Source organism: Scardinius erythrophthalmus (genome assembly GCF_964197995.2).
Source record: "Scardinius erythrophthalmus genome assembly, chromosome: 19".
NCBI classification, from domain to species: Eukaryota; Metazoa; Chordata; class Actinopteri; order Cypriniformes; family Leuciscidae; genus Scardinius; species Scardinius erythrophthalmus.
Genome location: NC_138239.1, coordinates 29,731,646 through 29,754,479, shown reverse-complemented (window position 1 = coordinate 29,754,479; position 22,834 = coordinate 29,731,646). Strand labels below are relative to the sequence as shown.

At 47.1% G+C, this 22,834-nt stretch overlaps 1 protein-coding gene across 1 annotated transcript in view; it reads left to right on the top strand.

The window, feature by feature from the left end:
- The window catches only part of LOC308679861 (kelch-like protein 29), a 263,473-nt gene that overhangs the window by 142,934 nt on the left and 97,705 nt on the right, over positions 1-22,834 (top strand). The window lies entirely within an intron of this gene.

Sequence of the window (22,834 nt, the reverse complement as noted above, 5' to 3'; positions counted from 1 at the left end):
ACATTTGCATGTGACTGCCTCTAGAGCAAAATTTTGACGAATAGTTATACATCATCGCACCGTAGCCCCGCCCACTGGATGTGAGCGTTGCAGTCGCATCAAAAGCAAATAGAACCTATTATAATCACTAACGCTGTCTACACTGGATACAGTATATAGATGTGTTTTCAGTTTCTAAGTAAAAGACTATGGACCCTATCATACACCCAGGGCCCGACGAAGTTATCATTTTCATGTCCTGTGCCACGTTGTTTAAATAGCAAATGCATTTGCACCCATTTGTGCGCCCATGGGTGTGCTAGTCTGAAAATTAGGTGTGTTCAGGCACATTGATGCAACTGAAATAAACTGTGCCATTGACCAACAAAAACCTGGTCTAAAGTCAATGGCACAGTATTTTTTTTACTTTTTTTATTATTATTATTTAAAGGGCGCATTAGTGATATGCGCCTTTAGGCAGGTCCACAATGCGCATACATGCATTGATTTATTAATTTATGCATTTATTTATTTATTTATTTTTAAATTTATTTTAGGAGTGAATGTGCACCAAAAATATATGTAAAATATAATTGCTTATTCTTTTTCCTTTTGATTGTTGGGTGAAATATGATTTTTTTTTTTTTTTTTTGACAGTTTCTGTGACATTCATCCAGCAGGCAATCGTTTAAGATTCAGACCAGGGTTTCAAAATTGCAGGTAAAAAGACATTGATTTTGTTTTGTACATTTGCAGGATGGAAGTTCTAGAATTAAGTCATGAAAGCTAGAAGACGAGCCCTGCTTTTTTGATTTATTATAATACTTTAATTAAAATAATACATGGACGTTTAAATAGCTTCATTAAATTTAATGCAAGTTTTTTTTAGGCTGTGCTTGCAGCTCTGAGAAGTTTTTTTCATTCCTTATTGCACAGTAATTTCTCTTCTTCTTAGTTCTTTTTAGCAGCAGAACACCTACAGTACATCCTACCAGAATTGACAACTTCCTCACCCAAACAAACCGATGCTGTAGGTGAAAATGAAAGAGTAGATGTTTTTTTTTTGTTTTTTTTTATGTGCTGAAGGATTAACTTTCATTGTTCAGTTAATGTGTCATGGATGTTAATAAGACGGATTAAGCAAAACCAATTCAGTGTGCTTTTAAATATAAAGAAAGAGCTTCCTGGTGCTTAGAAATGGGAAAAGGGTCATTGTTCAGCAGTGGTCACTATTCCCAGGAAGTCAAGACAAGCAGGACCCATTTGGGATGGATGGGTATGAATATGTATAACTTGCCAGTTTTTCCACAATTTTGGTCATTTTTGAAGTGCTTTAAGTATCTTTTCTTGAGACTGTGCTGTGTGAAGACCCATAAACTTGGCTGATCATGTTTTTTTTTTTTTCACCCAGTGGAACAGGGTCAGTCCGTTTCTGCTAAACCTTTTGACTAAACTCTTAAAAATGTATATGCTTGTGCTGAAAGTTCTGATATTCTTTAATCTGTGTGAACGAAAATGGAAAATTATATATGCAAACTAAAATGGACTACATGCCCAATTGCTGCCACTTTCGAGAGAAGACCATTCTTATATATGTATAAACAGTAGCACACACAGACCAGCCTCTAGTCATGTGCCTATCGCTGAAAACGTACTCGGTTACCTAATGTAACCTCAGTTCTCTCTAGAAGAGGGAACGAGTATTGCGTAAGTTGCTTACGCTACGGGTAAAGTCATATTTTCTCGAGATATGAAGCCAAAAAATTATCCTTAATTTTTGTATTTATTGTCAACGCAGTGCAGCAGCTAGCAGACCTAGAGCGGGCTGTCTAGCGCGCTCATAGGCTGCCGTGCGGCAACTGCAGCAGCCAACCACTGAGCCCCGCGTGACGTCACGCCCAATGGTGGGCGCCCGCGCCCTCACGCGTCAGAGCCCGCCAGAATGGGAGTGGCTTAGCGTATGTAAGGAAGGGCTTGCGTATGGGCTCGCGTATAGCCTTCTCGTAGAAGGAGCTCTAGACTGTGCGATCGTGTTCACGACCCCTTCTGGCAGGACAACGGGTATCCGTTGATTATCCATGCATGCAGAGACCAGCGCTCTGGATGGGGATGCCAAATCGAGCCGCCGGCTTGAGAGAGAAGATCTGTCCTCACCAGAATCGGCCATGGGGCCACATGTGACAGCCGCATTAGCTCTGGGAACCAGGTCTGGTTTTCCCATCGCGGGGCTATGAGGAGCACCGAGTGGCACGCTTCCCTGATTCTCTTGATTACCTGTGGTAACAGCGAGATCGGAGGGAAAGCATACAGTGGGCGGCTGGGCCAGGTTTGGGCCAGCACGTCCTCGTTCTTTGAAAAAAACCTTGGGCAATGAGCGTTGTCTTTTGACGCGAAAAGGTCGACTTCCGCTTTGCCGAAGAGGCGCCACAGTAGCTGGACTGTCTGAGGATGCAGGGACCATTCTCCCGGGGAAATGCTGTCCCTGGACAGTCTGGGCCGTCGTTCAGGTGGCCCGGCACATGCACGGCTCTCAGGGAGCGTAGCGAGTGCTGAGCCCAAACAAGGAGGCGTTCCGTTAGATCGCAGAGGTTCCTGGATCTGACACCGCCCTGGCGGTTCACGTAGGACACCACAGACATGTTGTCCGAACGCACTAGAACGTGTTGGCCCCGTATGTATGGGAGAAATGTGCCATTCTGACACACCTGGAATAGCTTCCCATGCTTCTGCATGTACAGCTAAGGGCAGAATCGCCTCCGGGTTTTGATTGCCGCACTTCGCGGGATCGAAAACCTGAGTCAGAGGTATGAGCGCGGAGCGCGCGCTCTCGGTGCTTGAATACGGCGGCTCGCTGACAGCGATGGCTGGTCGTTTTACACACGATGTCCCGGTTGCTTTGGACGGGAACATTTTGTGGGCAAACCGGGGCGCGCGAGCAGCGCCGGGGGTAAAATGTTTGTCAGTAAGTATGAGCGCTCGTGAGCAGGCACAGGGCTTACACTCATAACATGACCGGTAAGAGGTAACTCTGGCCGTGTGACAGAGCTGGCAGTGAGCAGGTGTGGGCACGGGTTCGTGGGCACATTTCCTACTTTTAACACTCGAGCGGCATTCGCCGGCTTTATGAGAGTGGGCTCTGTGAGAGACACGGGGGTTATCGTGCTTGTGTGTAGGGGTGAACACTGAGACGTGGGCACATTTTCTACACTTAAAACGCCAGCGGCTTGAGCCGGATAACCAGACATTACACTCTTTTTGAGATTTCTCTGGGTTGCCGTAAAAACGGCGGTTGCGTGCAGGTGAGCGGATATTTTTACCGGCTCGTTGGCTGCCAAATACACTTCTGCAGCAGCCTTTCTTAAGGGGACTGACAAAGCGGGGTATTTTGACGGTGGTCCGGCCGCAGCGGGACTTAACCGGCTCTTCCTTCTTGCGGCCGCTAGGAGGACTTCGCCTGAGCGGGGCTCGGCAAGAGCCACAGGAACTGTGAGGCATTTTTACAAAAACGGTTGCGCTCTTTTAGAGAAAGTGTGTGTCGCGGGGACGAACACGCACAAAGAGAGCAGAAAAGGATACTTGTCGCCGGATAGCGCGGCAGGCACGGATGGCTGAAGGCGGCGAAGACGACAGGCTTCCTCAGACGCTTTCCTCTGCTTGCTAGTCGCTTGATTCCACAGCGGCAGCTTCTCTCAGGATTCAGTGATGCGTAGAGCTTCGCTGAAGAGATGAAAATCAGGGTAGCAACCCCCGAGCCCTTCCTTATACACGCTAAGCCACTCCCATTCTGGCGGGCTCTAAAGCGTGAGGGCGCCCACCATTGGGCGTGACGTCACGCGGGGCTCAGTGGTTGGCTGCTGCAGTTGCTGCACGGCAGCCTATGAGCGCGCTAGACAGCCCGCTCTAGGTCTGTTATAGCTGCTGCACTGCGTTGACAATAAATACAAAAATGAAGGTTAATTTTTTGGCTTCATATCTCGAGAAAAGATGACTTTACCCGTAGCGTAAGCAACTTACGCAATACGAGAGAACCTCTCGTAAGAGAACGTCTCGGTTACTTATGTAACCCTCGTTCCCTGAGTACAGGGAACGGAGACGTGTCGTCGGGGAGTTCCCTGACGAATTGGGATCACGCTAGGGAGCCAATTGCCTTCGAGAGAATAAAAACAAGCCAATGAATATTGGCATGCAAGATTTGCATTCCGCGACCTGCCTACTAGCGCGGGTATAAAAGGCGGAAGTAAACATTGCGCAATGCTTTTCGCTGAGGAGCCGAACAGTGTCCAGTCCTCCGCGAAGGTACAGCAACATGGCGACGGGACGACACGTCTCCGTTCCCTGTACTCAGGGAACGAGGGTTACATAAGTAACCGAGACATTCCCTTTCGTCCTGGGAACTCCAACGTGTCGTCGGGGAGTTCCCTGACGAATTGGGATCCCAAGTAAAACGCCATGGCGCCTTCCAGCGCCCAGCTAAGCTACCCTGCAGCAGTTTCTTGAATAAGTTGCGGGAGCTAGCTAGGGAAACACACTGCTGTTCCGCAAGACCCGCACAGTGGATTTGGATAACACTGGGAAAGCGAGCCCTGCCTGTCATATAATGTGCACATGTAAATGTGACTTTATAGCTTTAAGGGCATTCTGTTACGTACGCACGCGGGGGCGTTGCCCTAGGAGACTGGGGCGGTTGCGGGGAGTTTTTTGAGTTTGAACACTTGCCTGTATGTTAGCTGCTGCACGATTGTAACAATACAAAGTATTCATTGAACCCTGAGACTCGTGTGGACATTTGAATCATTTACATGGTGTCAGAAGCGTTTGACGGACACATTGCTTCACTGAAAAGATGGCCAAGTTTCATCCTCCGGAAAGTTTCGCTTTTGATCGTCCAAATGAATGGGCAGACTGGAAGCAACGTTTCCTGCGATTTCGGCTGGCCACTAAACTGAGTAAAGAGGATGGCGAAGTGCAGGTCAGTTCGTTGATTTATGCCATGGGGCCTGAGGCTGAAAACATTTTCAAGTCTTTCACATTTGAGACGGAGGGGGATGAGAAGAAGATTGACGTTGTGTTGGGAAAATACGACGCATACTTCTATCCTAAACGCAACGTGATTCACGAGCGCGCCTGTTTTCACCAGAGATCGCAGCGGCCCGGTGAGAAAGCTGAAATGTTTATCAGAGCCCTTTATGAGCTATCAGAACACTGCGACTTTGGTGTAAATAGAGACGAACACATCCGCGACCGCATTGTTGTGGGCATTTTGGACAAGGATTTGTCACGTAAATTGCAGCTAATGGCTGATCTTACACTTGCCCAAACGATTACAACTGTTCGTCAGTCTGAGGAGGTTGCACTCCAAGTTCACCTGCAGGGGGAGTCACATGCAGCAGTACAGGAAATCCGCGGGAGAGGATTAGGCAGAGGAAAGCCCAAGTGGAAACCTAAAAAGAGAGAAAATGATCAAGGAGACTCAAACTGTGGAAAATGTGGAAAATTGAAACATAGAGATCCGGAAAGGTGCCCAGCCAAGAACTCCCCATGCAACAAGTGTAAGAAGGTGGGTCACTGGGAAAAGAAATGTTATAGTAAATCAGTCAGAGAAGTGACAGAGACTGTTTCACAGACACCATACTTCCTGGGTGCAGTCACAAATGAAAACAGAAGTGATGAACGATGGACAATACAGTTTACAATTGGAACAACACCGGTCAAATTCAAAATTGACACGGGTGCAGATGTAAACATTATGGGAGCAGAGGCGTTCAACAAACTAGTTCCCGATAAGAAATTGGAGCCATCTAATATCACACTGTGCAGTCCAGGTGGTCAGTTGGACTGTTTAGGAAAGTTCCAAGCCAGCACAGAATATAAGGGAAAGCCATACTGTTTTCCAGTATACGTCGTCGGTGGCCGCAACGCGAACAATCTGCTAGGCAGAGCCACTGCAATGACCATGGGGCTTGTGAAACGTGTCGAGGAAGTCCACACAGCATTCGGTGAGCACGGAACACTCAAAACCGAACCTGTTAAAATCCTGTTAAGAGATAATGCTGAGCCATACACAGTGCACACTGCTCGTCGTGTCCCGTTGCCTCTACTGCAAAAAGTAAAAGAGGAATTAAAACGCATGGAGGAAAATGAGGTGATTGAGCCTGTGACTGAGCCCACTGACTGGTGTGCGCCTATGGTGCCAGTTCCAAGGAAAAATGGGAAGGTGCGCATCTGTGTTGATTTGAAGAGGTTAAACGAGGCTGTAAGGAGAGAGAGGTACGTCCTTCCAACTGCTGAGGAAATTACTGCTAAACTCAGTGGTGCAACCATGTTCACGTCACTGGATGCCGCCTCCGGGTTTTGGCAGATACCTCTGCACCCTGAAAGCACCAAATTAACCACCTTCATAACACCCTTTGGGAGATATGCGTTTAAAAGACTCCCATTCGGAATCACAAGTGCTCCGGAAATCTTCCAACGCAAAATGACAGAGACCCTCAATGGCCTGGTAGGCGTGGCTATCTTCATGGATGATGTCCTTGTGTATGGAGATACTCCAGAACAGCACGACCAACGTCTCAGCAAGGTGCTGGAAAGGATCGAGTCAGCCGGCCTGAAGCTAAACAAAGAAAAATGTAAGTTTAGGCAGGACCAGCTGCACTTCTTGGGTCATGTCATTGACAAATCAGGTGTGAGGCCCGACCCTGAAAAAGTCAAGGCAATCCGCGAGCTCCCACCACCACAGAACGTGCAAGACCTAAAGCGTATTTTGGGCATGTTCAATTACTTGGGGAGATACATTCCAAATTTGTCTACTGTGTGTCAGCCACTTTATGACCTGTTAAAGTCCAAGTCAGTATGGACATGGGACCATTCTCAGCAGGAGGCATTCCAGCGGATTAAAGACATCCTGTCCACTTCTCCAGTCCTGAAGTTCTATGATGTGAACCGGCCTACTGCTGTCTCAGCTGACGCCAGCAGTTATGGCATAGGCGGAGTACTGTTGCAGCTACATGAAGGGGAATGGAAACCTGTGGCATACTGCTCACGTCGCCTGTCTGATGCCGAGACCAGATATGCACAGATTGAGAAGGAGTGTTTGGCGAGCGTCTGGGCCTGTGAGAAATTTGGAAAGTATCTGTGTGGCCTTGAGAGCTTCAAATTGGTCACCGACCACAAACCTCTGGTGCCCCTCATGAATCAGAAAGACCTGGACAACGTGCCAATACGGTGCCAAAGACTACTCATGAGACTTATGAGATTTAAACCGATGGCCGAATATGCACCAGGGAAGACCTTAACAGTGGCCGACACACTCTCACGGAGTCCACTACAGTGCCTGGAAACGGAGACTGACACTCACTCAGACGTAGCGTGCTATATAGCAGCCGTTGTAGACGCCCTGCCTGCAACCCCACGTAAGCTTGAGGCCATAAAGACAGCTACGGCAGCCGACTGTAACCTTCAACTGGTGTTGCAGTACATAAAGTCAGGGTGGCCAGATTACATAGGCCACGTCCCAGCAGCAATCAGAGAGTATTTTCCCATGAAAGCTGAATTATCTGAATGCAATGGGATCGTCATCAGAGGCAGCCGTATGGTGATTCCTGATGTGCTGAGAAATGACATCCTGAACCGGATACATGACGGACACCAAGGTTTGACAAAGTGTAGAGAGCGAGCCCATGCGTCTGTATGGTGGCCCAGCATCTCATCAGCAATCCAACAAAAGGTCCAGTCCTGTCAGGTATGCCGTGAGATGAAACCCAGCCAGCGGAAAGAACCTCTCATCTCTACCCCCCTTCCTGACCGGCCTTGGAAGGAGACTTGCTATGGACCTGTGTGATCATAACAAACACACTTACCTTGTCGTGTCTGACTATTTTTCCCGGTTCCTGGAAATACTTCACCTGCCGACAACCACTGCCTCGCAGGTAATCTTGAAGTTGAAGACAGTGTTTGCAAGATTTGGCTGTCCAGATGAGGTCGTGTCTGACAATGGGCCTCAGTTTTCATGCCAGGAATTTAAAGACTTTGCAAGAGAGTTTGACTTTATACACATCACTTCTAGTCCACACAACCCTCAAGGGAACGGACATGCAGAGAGAGGGGTTCAGACCGCTAAAAAAATCTTGACGCAGAAAGACCCTCTGCTTGCCCTTATGTGCTTTCGCTCAACGCCTTGCACCACCACAGGCGCGAGCCCGGCAGAGCTACTCATGGGCCGGAAGATAAAGACAACCCTTCCAACACTGGAGGCAAATCTACAGCCCCGATGGCCTGATCTGGAAACGGTCAGGACTAAGGATGCATGGGAAAAGGGGAAACAAGCATTCTACTTTAATCAGCGCCATGGAGCTAGGCCCTTGCCTTCTTTAAAGCCAGGTGATCCCGTCCTCATGAAGCTGGATCATCAGAAAGCCTGGAGAACACCTGCCGTTGTCACGGGAGACAGCATCACACCACGCTCCTTTGTCATTGAAACACCTCAGGGAGCAACTTTGAGACGCAACCGGCGTCACTTGCAGCATGTTCCTCCGGCAGCTGGAGACACTCACCCTTTAGCTCCAGATGGACTACAGCAAGGTGCTGCCACACAGCAGCCTGACCCCGCAGTCTTCGCTGACACCGCATCACCAACCCCCAGTCTCAAACCACCAGAGACTCAGACTGGACTGGTCCATACCCGGTCTGGTAGACTGAGTAAACCCGTTGAAAGGTTGAATCTGTGAAGGTGTGGCTATTTTGTTCACCTTTGGAGCCATGCACTGTGGGGAGGGGAAAAGATGACAAAGGAAATGTTTGTTGATTTTGTGGACTGAAAAGTTTACACTCCGAAGAGAGCTTATGTTCTAATGCTCGTTTATATATGGCACAGAGTTATGTTTGATGAGTTAAGCCTACTGATACTAGTGCCTTACTGTTTAATCAAGTGCAGTACTGTTCAAATGTTCAGTTATAGGAACAGTCAGGATATCTTCGGTATCTTGTGTATCCTCAGAGAAAGAAACAAAACTTAAAAGGGGAGATGTCATATAATGTGCACATGTAAATGTGACTTTATAGCTTTAAGGGCATTCTGTTACGTACGCACGCGGGGGCGTTGCCCTAGGAGACTGGGGCGGTTGCGGGGAGTTTTTTGAGTTTGAACACTTGCCTGTATGTTAGCTGCTGCACGATTGTAACAATACAAAGTATTCATTGAACCCTGAGACTCGTGTGGACATTTGAATCATTTACACTGCCCCCCGGGGGGGGGGGGGGGGAACTCTGCGGAAGCCCAGCCTGCCTGAAGAAGGCCAGGAATACACATGTGTACTAACCCATTTGGGGTAGTGAAACACATGGCAGTCCCTGAGGTAGTCCCAATCCGAGGGAAGTGGGAGCGTACTCAACAGGGACGACAGAAAGAGTCTGTCAAGGGGAAGACACGGCTGAACTGCACGTGGCATTATGGGTCACCGTAGAGACCACTGGAAAACACCCAGTCTACTAGCAACTCCTATTAGAGGTAGCAGACCTGGCGCCAGGTGGTCCACCACGCCTGGCACCGGAGGGGTGATGGAGGAACTCAAGAGGCTCACCGACGTAGGGCGCCAACGGAGCAAAAGTCGCACGTATCCGGCTGAGGCACGGAATGGCGTAGCAAGCCGACACAACCTATTCCCTCGCACCACTGGCCGTAGCGAGTACTTGGGAGGAAACAGGTTCCACACGTAGGCTATAGAACCTAGCGAACGTGTTCGGTGTCGCCCAGCCCGCAGCTCTACAGATGTCTGTCAGCGAGGCGCCTTGAGCCAAAGCCCAGGAAGCGGCAACACCTCTAGTAGAGTGAGCCCGCAACCTGGGAGGACAAGGCTCACCCATACCCCTTTTCCACCAAGGCAGAGCTGGTGCTGGTTCGGAGCCAGAGCCTAGTTTCAAATCGGTTCTTTGTTTTTCCACCGCCAAAGCACCAGCTCCGAACCAGTAAAACTGGTTCTTAAGTAGCACCAAATCATTGCAGGGTCTAGAACGGAGCCAAGAAAGAACCGCTTGCGTCAGGGGCTGGGGGCGGGGTTACCGTGACCAACAATACTGAAGAGAAACTTGTGACCGCCATTTTTAAATAGCAGCTAGTCGAGCTAATAGCAGCTCGATTATAATATCCGTCTATGTAAGTTACGGCGAGCTGCACGAACGCGTTGGATTCGCCGTGTTTGGATGCCGATTTATTTTCGCAAACCCATGAGCATCCATAGTAACGCAACGTCTATTATTGTTGATGCCTTGTTCGAGATGCATCGGAGCAGCGTGGACGAATCAGAGATTCGGGAGTGTTTGGAGATCATACGACTCCTTGTGCTTTTTGATCGCTTTCGCAGTGCTTTGATTTCATGTGCTGATCGTTCTGCGAGAAGCCGATGCATCTCGAACAAGTCTGGTGTGTTTGTGTTTGGCGCTGCCGCACTAGCGTTGCTGGGCAACATGATACGTATGCAGTGACGTAAGATATAGCTCTGTTGTGGCTCTCTGGCCGGTGGAAACGCAAACGGGTTCGTCAGTCGAACCAACTCCGAACTGGCAATAGCTCTAGCTCTGAACCAGCACCCGGTTCTTGTTGGTGGAAAAGGGGTACCAGAGACTCATATGCTCGGGTGATAGCATCCACTAACCAGTGAGCTAACCTCTGCTTGGAGACAGCCTTCCCCTTCTGCTGGCCTCCGTAACAGACAAAGAGCTGATCTGAGGTTCTGAAGCTTTGCGTTCTGTCAATATAAACCCGCAGGGCGCGGACGGGACAGAGAAAAGCTAGGGCTGGGTCTGCCTCCTCCTGGGGCAGCGCTTGCAGGTTCACTACCTGGTCCACGAAGGGAGTGGTAGGAACCTTGGGCACATATCCGAGCCGGGGTCTCAACACAACATGAGAAAGGCCCGGCCCGAACTCTAGGCACGATTCGTCGACCGAAAAAGCCTGCAGATCCCCGACCCTCTTGAAAGAAGCCAATGCCAACAGGAGCGCTGTCTTAATGGGCAGGATATTCAACTCAACTGTTGACAAGGGCTCAGAAGCAGGACTTTGAAGAGCTCTAAGAACCAGAGCTAGGTCCCAAGAGGGTACAGAGTGCAAAACACGAGGTGGATTTAACCTCCTAGCACCCTTAAGGAATCTGATGATCAGGTCGTGCTTCCCCAAGGACTTACCTTCTACTGCATCGTGAAGCGCTGCTATTGCAGCGACATACACTTTGAGGGTGGAGGGAGACAGCCTTCGCTCCAACCCATCTTGCAGGAAGGAAAGCACGACTCTGATCGGGCAAGTTCGGGGGTCCTCCTGACGGGAGGAACACCAATCGACGAACAGGTTCCACTTCAACGCATAGAGGCGCCTCGTAGAGGGGGCTCTAGCGGAAGTGATGGTATCTACCACTGCCTGTGGCAGGCCATCTAGAACCTCCGCGTCCCGTCCAGGGACCAGACATGGAGTTTCCAGAGGTCTGGACGCGGGTGCCACAGAGTGCCCCGTCTCTGAGAAAGGAGGTCCTTCCTCAGAGGAATCGGCCAAGGAGGGGCTGTTGCGAGGAGCATGAGTTCCGTGAACCAAGTCCTGGTGGGCCAATACGGCGCCACTAACAAGACCTGCTCCTCGTCCTCCCTGACCTTGCACAGAGTCTGTGCAAGAAGGCTCACTGGGGGAAACGCATACTTGCGTAGGTCCCAAGGCCAGCTGTGAGCCAGGGCGTCCGTGCCGAGGGTCCCCTCGGTCAGGGAGTAAAACCACTGGCAATGGGTCGTGTCTGGAGAGGCAAACAGGTCTACCTGTGCGACTCCGAAGACACTCCAAATCAGCTGGACCGTCTGGGGATGGAGTCGCCATTCTCCTGGCAGGGGAGGCAACCGTGAGAGCTCGTCTGCCACACGGTTGAGCTCCCCTGGAACATGAACGGCACGAAGCGACCTCAGATGCTTCTGACTCCATATGAGGAGGTGGGAGGCGAGTCGCGACATACGACGGGAGCGTAGACCACCTTGATGGTTGATGTACGCAACGGTCGCAGTGCTGTCCGTACGGACCAGTACATGCTTGTGTCTGAGAAACCCCTTGAGGTGACACAAAGCTAAACGTACTGCTTGCAACTCTAGGCAGTTGTTGTGCCAATGCAGCTGGGGCCCCGTCCACAGACCCGAGACTGCATGCCCTTTGTACGTGGCCCCCCAACCCATGGCAGAGGCATCCGTGAACACCACAGCATGCCTGGAAACCTGGACTAGGGGCACTCCGGCCCGTAGAAACCCAGGGTCCGACCATGGGAAGAAGGTTTGGCGGCAGCGCGGGGTAACTTTGACCCGGAGCGTACCGCTCTGCCACGCCCACCTCGGGACTCGATCGTGAAGCCAGTGCTGAAGCGGTCTCATATGTAACAGGCAGAGCGGCGTTACTGCGGCTGCCATATGCCCCAGGAGCCTCTGAAACTGTTTCAGTGGAACCGCTGTCCTGCCTTGAAAGGACTTGAGGCAGGTGAGCACTGACTGGACGCGCTCCTCTGTGAGGCGCGCAGTCTGGGCGACCGAGTCCAGTTCCATACCGAGATAAGAGATCCTCTGCACGGGGCAGAGTTTGCTCTTGTCCCAGTTGACCTGAAGCCCCAAGCGACTGAGGTGCCGGAGCACCATGTCCCTGTGATCGCACAACACATCTCGCGAGTGAGCTAGAATAAGCCAGTCGTCGAGATAGTTGAGAATGCGAACGCCTTGTTCTCTCATGGGAACAATGGCCGCCTCCGTGACTTTCGTGAAGACACGAGGCGACAGGGCCAGCCCGAAGGGTAGGACTTTGTACTGATACGCTCGACCCTCGAACGCAAACCGTAGAAACGGTCTGTGTCGAGGAAGAATCGAGACATGAAAGTACGCGTCCTTCAGGTCGATCGCTGCAAACCAATCCTGGGGACGGATGCATTCGAAAATGCGCTTCTGCGTGAGCATTTTGAACGGGAGTTTGTGCAGGGTCCGATTCAAAACTCGCAGGTCCAGGATTGGCCGTAACACACCGCCTTTCTTGGGTACAATGAAGTATGGGCTGTAAAACCCGGACCTCATCTCGGCAGGAGGGACCAGCTCGATCGCGTCCTTCGCCAGCAGGACCTCAACCTTTTTCCGCAAGACAGGGGCATCCACTGACCGCACACGGGTGAAGTGGACGCCCCTGAACTTGGGAGGCCGGTGTGCAAATTGAATTGAATACGGATACATCAAATACGGATGAGCCATCGGGACGGAGTTGGGAGCTCTAGCCAGGCCTCCAGAAACCGTCCCAATGAGCCCACTTGACCCACCGGCGTACCCGCGGAGGGGCAGCGAGGGGGAAGACAGGGACCCGGCTCCGGAGGCATTGTAGCGACCGAGAGCGGGGTCTGGGCGTGGAACTTGACGCCAACCTGTTTCCCCCAGTGGGCAGACGGCAGAGAAGGCCCGTGGACATTCTGCTGCAGGCTGCCCAGTGGCGAGGGGAGGGGAAGAGACAAGGAACGAGGCCCTGCCTCCTCGTAAACTGGTCTCTGCGCCTCCGGGCCCAACTGCAGACAGGAGCGACGCACCAGAGGCTGCGTCGCTGCTATCCGCAGACTGGGAAGAGGGGAACGGGAGCGATGCCGCTCGAAGACGGCATCAACTGCCATTCTGGCCCTCTTGGGTGGAGGAGACTGTGTGCCCACCGGTCTCGACCGTGGATGACCTGAAGGAGGAGGTAGAAACTGCTCTTTTACTGAAACTTTGGGTACCGCGTGGTCAGCGGCGGAACAGAAACAAAAGGGAACGAAAAATTCTCTGCCCGGCCCTCCCCCGGGGGAAGGAGGTGTGCAGAGGCACCCTCCCAAAGAGCAGCAGCCCGAACCTCCCTCAGGTCGCCCGTCTCAGGAACGCTTCCCTCCCTTCTTTTTACGGGAAGGGGCCAGGTGCGCCTGAGCGGGCTGGGCTGTCCTCTTGCGACCAGACTTCCGGCCTCCAGGGTTAGACTGCTGCCCTGAAGGAGGAGCTGGCGCAGGAGGATGCCCTCGGCGACGGGAAGCAGCCGGAGGCTCTACGGCAACAGTAGACGGGCCAGCAGCAGCCCGTTTCCTGTGCAGGACATGCCGTATTGCCTCAGACTGCTTCTGGGCGGCGGAGAACTCTTGGGCAAAGCTCTCCACCGCGTCACCGAAGAGGCCGCCTTGGGATATGGGGAAGTTGAGAAGTTTGTTCTTCTCAAAATCGCGCATATCCGCAAGGGTAAGCCACAGGTGGCGCTCCTGGACCACCAAGGTGGACATCGCCCGACCCACCGAACGTGCGGTGACTTTCGTCGCCCGGAGGGCGAAGTCCGTCGCCGCACGCAGCTCCTGCAGCAGGGCTGGGTCGGGACCACCCGCCTGCAAGTCATGGAGTGCTTTAGCCTGATGGACTTGGAGCAACGCCATGGCATGCAGGGCGGAGGCGGCGTCTCCACACGCCATGTAAGCATCCCTGGTCAAACCAGAGGAAAACTTACAGGCGCGGGAGGGGAGTGAAGGGGCACCCCGCCAAGCGGAAGCGGTCTTTGGACACAGCTGCATCGCAACCGACCGCTCCACTGGGGGGATTCCCTCGTACCCGTGCGCCGCCCCGCCGTCAAGGGTGGTGAGGAAGGAGGAGCGAGGTTGCCTACGCCTGGTTGCCAGAGGGGCCAGCCAAGACTTCCTCAACTCCTCATGCACTTCAGGGAAGAATGGTACTGGAGCGGGCCGCGGGGCAACAGCACGGCCCCCTCCGAGACACCAATCATCCAGCCGCGAATGTTCGGGACCCGGTGGAGGGTTCCACACAAGCCCGACATTCGCGGCCGCCCTTTCGAGCATAGCGGCTCCTCATACGCTCACCAGCAGGAATCACCGAAGTAGCCGCCTGCCGAACTGAACCGGCCGACGAACTAGATCGGGGATTCTCTGAAGGGACTCCCCCATGTTTCAGGGTTCGCAGTCTTGAACGCAGCATCGCCAGAGTCATGTTCCCGCAATGAGAACATAACTCATTCACAAACGCTGCCTCAGCGTGCCCTAAGCCCAAACACGAGAGGCAGTGTTTATGACCATCTTCCTGAGGGAGAAGTCGACCGCATCCAGAAACACACGCGTGAAACGACATCCTGAAAAGGACGTGAAACGCCCGTGCTGCTCTTTTAGAAAAAGAAAGAAAATAGAAAGAGAGAGAGAAAGAGAAAGAGAAGAATGCTCAATATGCGCCGAAGCGCCGAGGGACCACCGCGGCAGACACAACGGGGAAACTGCAAGCCCGTGTGCTGCACTCACCCAATACCAGCCGTGAAAACGGCCTTTTTTTTTTTTTCAAAAAAGGACTCGACCGGCAGCAGGACGCGGTGATCGCTTGAAGCGCCATCACACCAGCGACAGAGGATCTTCTTCCTTTCTCTCTCCAATAATTCCTCTTCAGGCAAACACGGCAGCTCACACAGACACACTGGAGGCTCCGAAGTGAAAGGCATTGCGCAATGTTTACTTCCGCCTTTAATACCCGCGCTAGTAGGCGGGTCGCAGAATGCAAATCTTGCATGCCAATATTCATTGGCTTGTTTTTATTCTCTCGAAGGCAATTGGCTCCCTAGCGTGATCCCAATTCGTCAGGGAACTCCCCGACGACACGTTGGAGTTCCCAGGACGAAAGGGAACTGAGACTTGCAGCATTTGATCACTGGATTGACAGAATTCATATGACTTTAAAGAAGTGTTTTCTCAACATTGCAACATAGCATATCTAATTGGCTCCTGACGACACAGTCACTATTATTTGAATTATCACTCAGTTAGACATTTAACCTTGTATTACTGTCTTTTGGAGGGCTTTTGTCTTTCAAGCACATTAAATGTACAAAGTCACGTCATTCAAGATTTACATGCAATGCAGGAATTCCCCAACTTTTTTGACAGATGAACCTGTTTGACCTATTATATTTACTTTTGTTCCCCTCTGATATTTTAACTTAATTTAACTTAAGTTAGGTTAAGAATAAAATTGTCAATAATAATAATAAATAAATACATTTAATTTCACGGTTCTGTGACATCAATTAATGGTCACATGTCATGTACGTAAAAAAAAAAAAAATGCTTTGTAAAAATCTTTTTTTTTGTCATTTTTTTTATATTGAATGGTTTTATTTTAAAATTCTTTATTTTAATTTTACATTTTTGTGATTCAATTACTTAACAGCTTTTAATTGAACTCACAAACCCCTTGCAGTTCCATCATTAACCCTGACGTAATGTAATATTTAATTCAGTGAGTGTATTAAGTGCATTGTGCATTTAATGCATTTAAGTGAGTGTTGTTGAAAACAAAAAAAAGTATATATATTTTTTTCTCTTTGTATTTTTATATCAATATGATACAAGATTATCTTATTCAAATCAATGTGATAAACATTAAGTTAGGTCAAAAGTAATATAAAATTTATCAAAAAGTAGTCCGATTATATTACCTTAAATATGTAATGGATTACATTACTAACTACAATTTGTGTTATGTAATTTGAAACCAGTAACCAACTACAATTTGTAATTAATGTGCTGGGTAGATTATATTTGCAATATTTTTCAAATAAATTATCCACTATTTATTTCTAAAAGGGTTTCACAGACCTTCAGAAATATCCTTTGGTCAAGCTCAAGCAAATCTGTTTATTTTTATTTTTATTTTTATTTATTTTGTTGTTTTATGTTGTTATTTTATTTTATTTATCTATTTATTATTATTATTATTACACATATTTAAACAAATGTTTGTCTCTTTTGAGAGAAGACACTCCAAAGGTCATACATAGTCAAAACAGAAAATAGTTATAAAAGTTTAATATGTATAATGTAAAATAATATATAATATAAATAAATAAATTGTAAGGTTATTATATATTTTAAATCAAAATCAGCTAAATATCATTTAACATATGAGTTTAGTATTTGATCCACTATACGATTTAGATTGTTCTGTTCTAGTAGGAAGGATCCGACACCAACACGTCATGTGTTTATGAACCGTTGTCGTCTGTATCCGGCAGCTCTCGCTCTCCTCTGCCCTCTGTGCTGACTCTGGTTTACGCTGAAATGCAATTGCTGAGTATTGCGATGGAGGCTGTTTTCCCAGGTCATTTTTCAAAGTGAGCCGCAGACTCCTGCTTTATCTCAACACACAGGCATCATTAGAGACACGGCGCTGTCCGGCTGTAGTGCCGCTGACTGTTGTGCTGTTCCAGGATACGCATCTTTCTATATAATCCATAGAGAGAAAAGTGTTTCTTGGACATGCTTAATCTGTCTTCTTTTCAGCACAGCGACGCTCCCCATCCATCAAACCGCTCTCACACTGGCTGAGCATCAGTCTGTCGTCCCGTCAAAGGAATGTGCTCTCTGTCTCCCCTCCTGTTATCTAATATATTTTTAATGCATGGCTGTCTTTGTGTGTATGTAGCTCTCTCTCTCTTTCTCTCTCTTTTCTCATTTCTCTTTTTTTGCATTTCTTTATCAAACGGATGTGCCTTCAAGCACAGAAACACAAGAAGAAAATCTCCCTGAATTTTCACTTTCTATTAGCATCTGTACACAGATTCGCTCAGAGAGCCGCTCAACTTTTTGATTTATGGCTCTGATAGAACAATTTTATATTTACAAGCAGCAAAATAAACATCTCAAATTTGATTCCAGCATGTTATGTCTTGCCTTGGAAATCGCTGTTTATTATATGTCTCGAGGAAAATGTGAAGAGCACAGCAAGCGTGTCTGGCCATGAAATGAAATATTACAGTGATTATTTTAATGTCAGGACGGCATCTTTTTGGCAGGTGGTAGTGTGTTTTTTGATAGTTGTTGTTGTTGTTGTTGTTGTTGTTGTTGTTGTTGTTGTTGTTGTTGTTGTTGTTGTTGTTGTTGGTGGTGGTGGTGGTGGTGGTGGTGGTGGTGGTGGTGGTTTTTGTTTTCTGATTGTCTTTCCCCTGATCTAGTGGAAACTAGATGAAAACTAGTGGACTTTTAACACATTGTAATGTCTGGACTTCTCCTTCTGAGATGCGTAAAAATGACCAATTCCCAAGTTAGTTGTTCTTTTACAAAAGCAGGTATATCTGAAATTACCTGAATATAAACCTGGAATATTAGAGACCAGAAACTGGTGTGACCAATAATTTTTTTATTTTATTTTATTTTATTTTGAACAGTTTGTGATCTCAGCAGTTTGTGTTATCAGTCAGCCATGCAATAAAATAAAATACTGCATTGCATTTTCATTTATTGCATTGCATTGCATTTGTTTTGCAGTCTAAGATGTATTTTTTCAGATGATATATTTTATGTCTAATGGGTGGCTCAGTGGCTCAGTTTGTAGCACTGTTGCCTCACTGCAAGAATGTCTCTGGTTCAAGCCTCGGCTGAGCCAGGAGTCCTTTCTGTGTGGAGTCTGAATGTTCTCCCTGTGTCTGTGTGTTTCCTCCGGTTCCCCCACTATCCAAAAACATGCAGTACAGGTGATTGAAGACGCTAAATTGTCCGTAGGTGTGAATGCGTGTGTGTAATTAGGGGTTAAACGGCTCGTAGATAGTCCGTGGTCTGTACAGACCAGGCTCTGCGGTTCGGCACGCATGTGATTTGCGGATTAAATGCAAGTTTAACCACCATAAAGTTTATGATTTGCCCAAGTTTTAAATGCCACACACTTGCGCTTGAGAATGAATAGCTCTACAAAATTGAGTAATTATACAAACCATACATTACATCAGCAAGTTTGTTTACCTGTGGTCACTATTGTTTCCTGTAAAACTAACAGTAGGAACTTTCAGTGATTCAATTCCACGAATCTCGCAAACTTCGATTACATGAATCTTGCAAACTGATTGCAGAATGCAGCGATTGACTAACCAGTGTATTCCAGTACACAATTGAGTATTCCAGACAGATTTTTTCTTAATATATTTAAGAGAACAGATATTCTTTTTAGATCTTTTTGGGATTTGTCTTTTCTTCAGAAAAAGGAAAAAAAAGACAATGAAGTTGCTTCCTCCTGTAAATGAGAATATCTGTCAAAAGTATTGAATCAGAAACTTGTGGCTGACAAATGCTGGAAACTGAGATTTTACTTGTTAGAGATCAATAGCAATTTGATGAGTATCAAGCACAGCGCTCAGAAGTTCTGGCGTCTGTTCTGTTTGCATTCAAATGTACAAATGCAGCTGTTATGTGAGGACGCTTTTACAGAAGTTTGTGCATCAGTAGAGTGTCACATCATTGTGTCAGGATTGACAGATGCCTCATCATGCATGCGAGGATATGTACAGATTGTGATGTTTCATAGCAGCTCGGTTTTGTCTTGACACAAAGTGCTTTTTTTTTTAAACTAACTGAATCCAGGTGCATGGTATTTCCAGAGGTTTGATTGGTCTAGAAGTGATGCAATACTTTTGCACAACAACACCATGTTATTTATTTATTTAAGCTAAAAATGAATCCACCCATCTGTTAACTGCCCTTTGTTTTCAGCAAAATGCATTTGCATGCACAGAATTTCCCGAGGTTTAATTGGTCTAGTAGTGATGCAACAGTTTTGCACAACAAAACCACATTTCCTGTGCGCAAATGAAGCATGAAGCACATCTAATGTGGATAATTTGCTCTTCATTTTGTTGTAACTTGCCATTGCACTGGTTGCTGTTCGCATCAAATTCAAGGCACTGATGTTTGCCTACAGAACAACCACTGGCTCTTCACGCTTATATTTTAACGACTTACTCCAGGCTTCTCATGGTGCCATCCCAAAGAGGCACAAAATCACTCTCATGGACCTTTACCCTGACTGCTTCAAGGTGGACCTGTGTGTGCACCAGGGTACTGAACCCAAGACTACCTGGAGGAGGTGGTCTGAGTTCGGTTGCACTCGAACTTTGGCGCAATTCGCGTGAATGTGAAAGTAGCACAGACTTTTTGTGCAATTGTTCAGGAAGAAAAGCAACCTGCACATGCATTTTAGCCAATTACATGTATTTAGTTAAATAAAACACATGTAAGGGATGATAGTGTTCATGATTTACCTCGAGTGCAATCAGGGCAGCAAATGAATGGCATTCCACTGTCTCCTGTAAAGAGTCCTGTTTGCAAGCAGCAGAAAGCCACCTTCATGCAACACACATACAGTATATTGACACGCATTCTGTTTTCTATCATGCGCCGTGCACATTTGTGATGATGTAAGATGAACACAAGTGCACCAGTGTTCGGTAGAATCAAGTTGAGTTTGAAACCAGACCAGCGCTGCGGGGGGCGCCGGGAACGATCACGCTTGGATTCGGACCGCAGCAAACGAGCCCAGTGTGAAAACACTTACTATTCTATGTGTCTATTTACCGATCAAAGCACTGAAAGCTAATTAGGTGCTAAGAGTTCTGCACTCTAAGGCCTTGTCCACACGGAGACGCGTTTAGCTGTATACGTAAACATTGTGTATCGTCCAGACGGATCTGACGTTTTGGGAGCCTGAAACCGCTATTTTTTTTTAAACCAGGTCCCAGAGTGGATAAATCTGAAAACGACACCCTTACGTTTTCGTGTATACAGCCAATCCGTATATTTATGTCATCATCCCACGTGTCGACCCTAGTTAGACAATGCTACTTCACATAACAGCAACAACAACTGCGGACTACATTCTTGTGTTTGTGCTGCAGAAGCTACTGGGCCTCTTTATTTATTTCTTTATTATTTACTTGAATGTATTTTTTTATATATTTTCTTTCTTATGCTATGATGCTTGTCTGTGTTCTGATTAAGACATTTCATATTTTGTACCAGGCCATTTATAGTTGGTCATATTGTTCAATAAAGAAGAAGAAGCTACTGAGCCTATTATTATTGTATAGACCTTATTCACAGCAGCGCCATCTTTGATTTTTAATGGGAATGACAGTGAGGCTGTGAGGGATAAACATGCATCTCTTCAATGGGCTGTACTGTTATTTAATGTGTTTTTTGATTATTCTGTTCATGAAACACTGGAAAAATATCTTTCCAAGAAATTTCAGTTGACAAAAAAACTCCAGACAATATAAGCTGTGGAAAATTGAAAGTAATCTAGGAGCTTTATACAGAGTTTTACAGCAGATGCCATTGGAAACACGGCAAGTCTATCCCTCACAGCCTTCATACCTGTCATGGCGCTGCTCTGAATAAGGTCTATTACAGCGCACAAGGTTTATGTGCATGCTCCAAGTCTTCTTCTCTGTTTTTAGTATATCTCTGTGGTAGAATAACAGCACCACATACTGGTCTGGTCTGGATTTGTGTGTACGCAGATATTTCTTGAGACAATGCCGTATTTACGGATTTTTTTTTTAGAACGAGGTTAAAAAAAAAAAAAGATCGGATAGGGAAAGCTCTGACTTCGTGTGTACTGTGCTAGACTAACTGGGACTAGTTACTGCACTCACACATTCTTGCCCTATTGTTGGTTTGATTGCTTCTATTGCTCTCCTCATTTGTAAGTCGCTTTGGATAAAAGCGTCTGCTAAATGATTAAATGTAAATGTGTATGTCGTGAAGTGAAAAAGAGGGCAATTCATGAATTTGATTCCATCCGGAATAACTTATGCACATCACAGAACTGTTTGCACTCAGAGTTTTGTTTCTTGTTTTCTGACCTTGCATTTATATTTTAATAGCATTACAAAGCATTCAGCCTGTAAGCTGCTGAAACATTGCATTTGATGATTCATCCATCAGTCTTTTTGCACAGTAAAGCTGTGGTTTGTGCTGTTCTCTGTGTCTTAATCTGGTATTCAGCGTGCCATAGGCTGGCTCCCTCATGGCATGACATTATTGCAGATATGCTCAGCGGAGTGGTGAGGGGAGCTGCATTTGGATTCCTAGATCATTCAGTAAAAAGTCTTGATTGCCTGAGCAGTGGAGGGAATGGTTGTAATCCTGAGGGATTTCTCCAGCGGCCATGCTGGCTGTAGATTGCTAGAAACGCGTTTTTCAGATAGCATTTTTCATTTATTTGATCCTTTTCTCACGCCACAAATGGTTTTGAGCTCCTACCTGAAATGCCAGATTGATAAACTATCTGAATGTGATGGTGCAGATTTTTCCAGTCTCACCAGGGACTTTAGTAAAATGCCACCACTGTCACCAGTAAATCTTTGACCTTTCTTCCTTTCTCTTCTAGACCATTGGAAATACAATGTGTACATGCAAATGTGTTTTGCTCAAAACTAAGCCCTCAGTTTGGCTCCCTTTGAAATCGATTGCCGGTGAGAAAGCGAAGGAGAGCCGCACCAGCTGTTGACCGTGTCTTTTTGTGTTTACAATCTCGCTGGAGATATAGTGGACAAGGAGTAATGCCACACTGGGATTTTTCACCATGGCAACCCAATGTTGATCGAGCTGAAAAAGGAGTCTTTGGAAAGGATCACCTGTACGTCAAGCTGTTCATGTGGGCTCCGTACTTATTCACTATTCTTCCATTTTTATTTATTTTTTATTCTTTAATTAAGTCACTTATTTATTCCTTCATTTGTATTAATTCCTTCAATTTAATTTAAATTAATTTTAATGTATTTTTTATATTATTTAATAAATATCATTATAATTATAAATACATTATTAATACATAAAGTTTTATAATTTAATTTAAATTTAATTAAACATAACATTTGATTTCAATTCAACTTCTTAAAAATATTTCATTTATTTTCAATGAACTCTTAAATGATTTTAACATGACTTTTAACATGCCTATGTCTGTTGAATTACCAATCTGTATGAAACATGCTTTTTTCTTTTTCTTTTTTTTTTTAAATCATTTGCGTGATTTCTGTTTG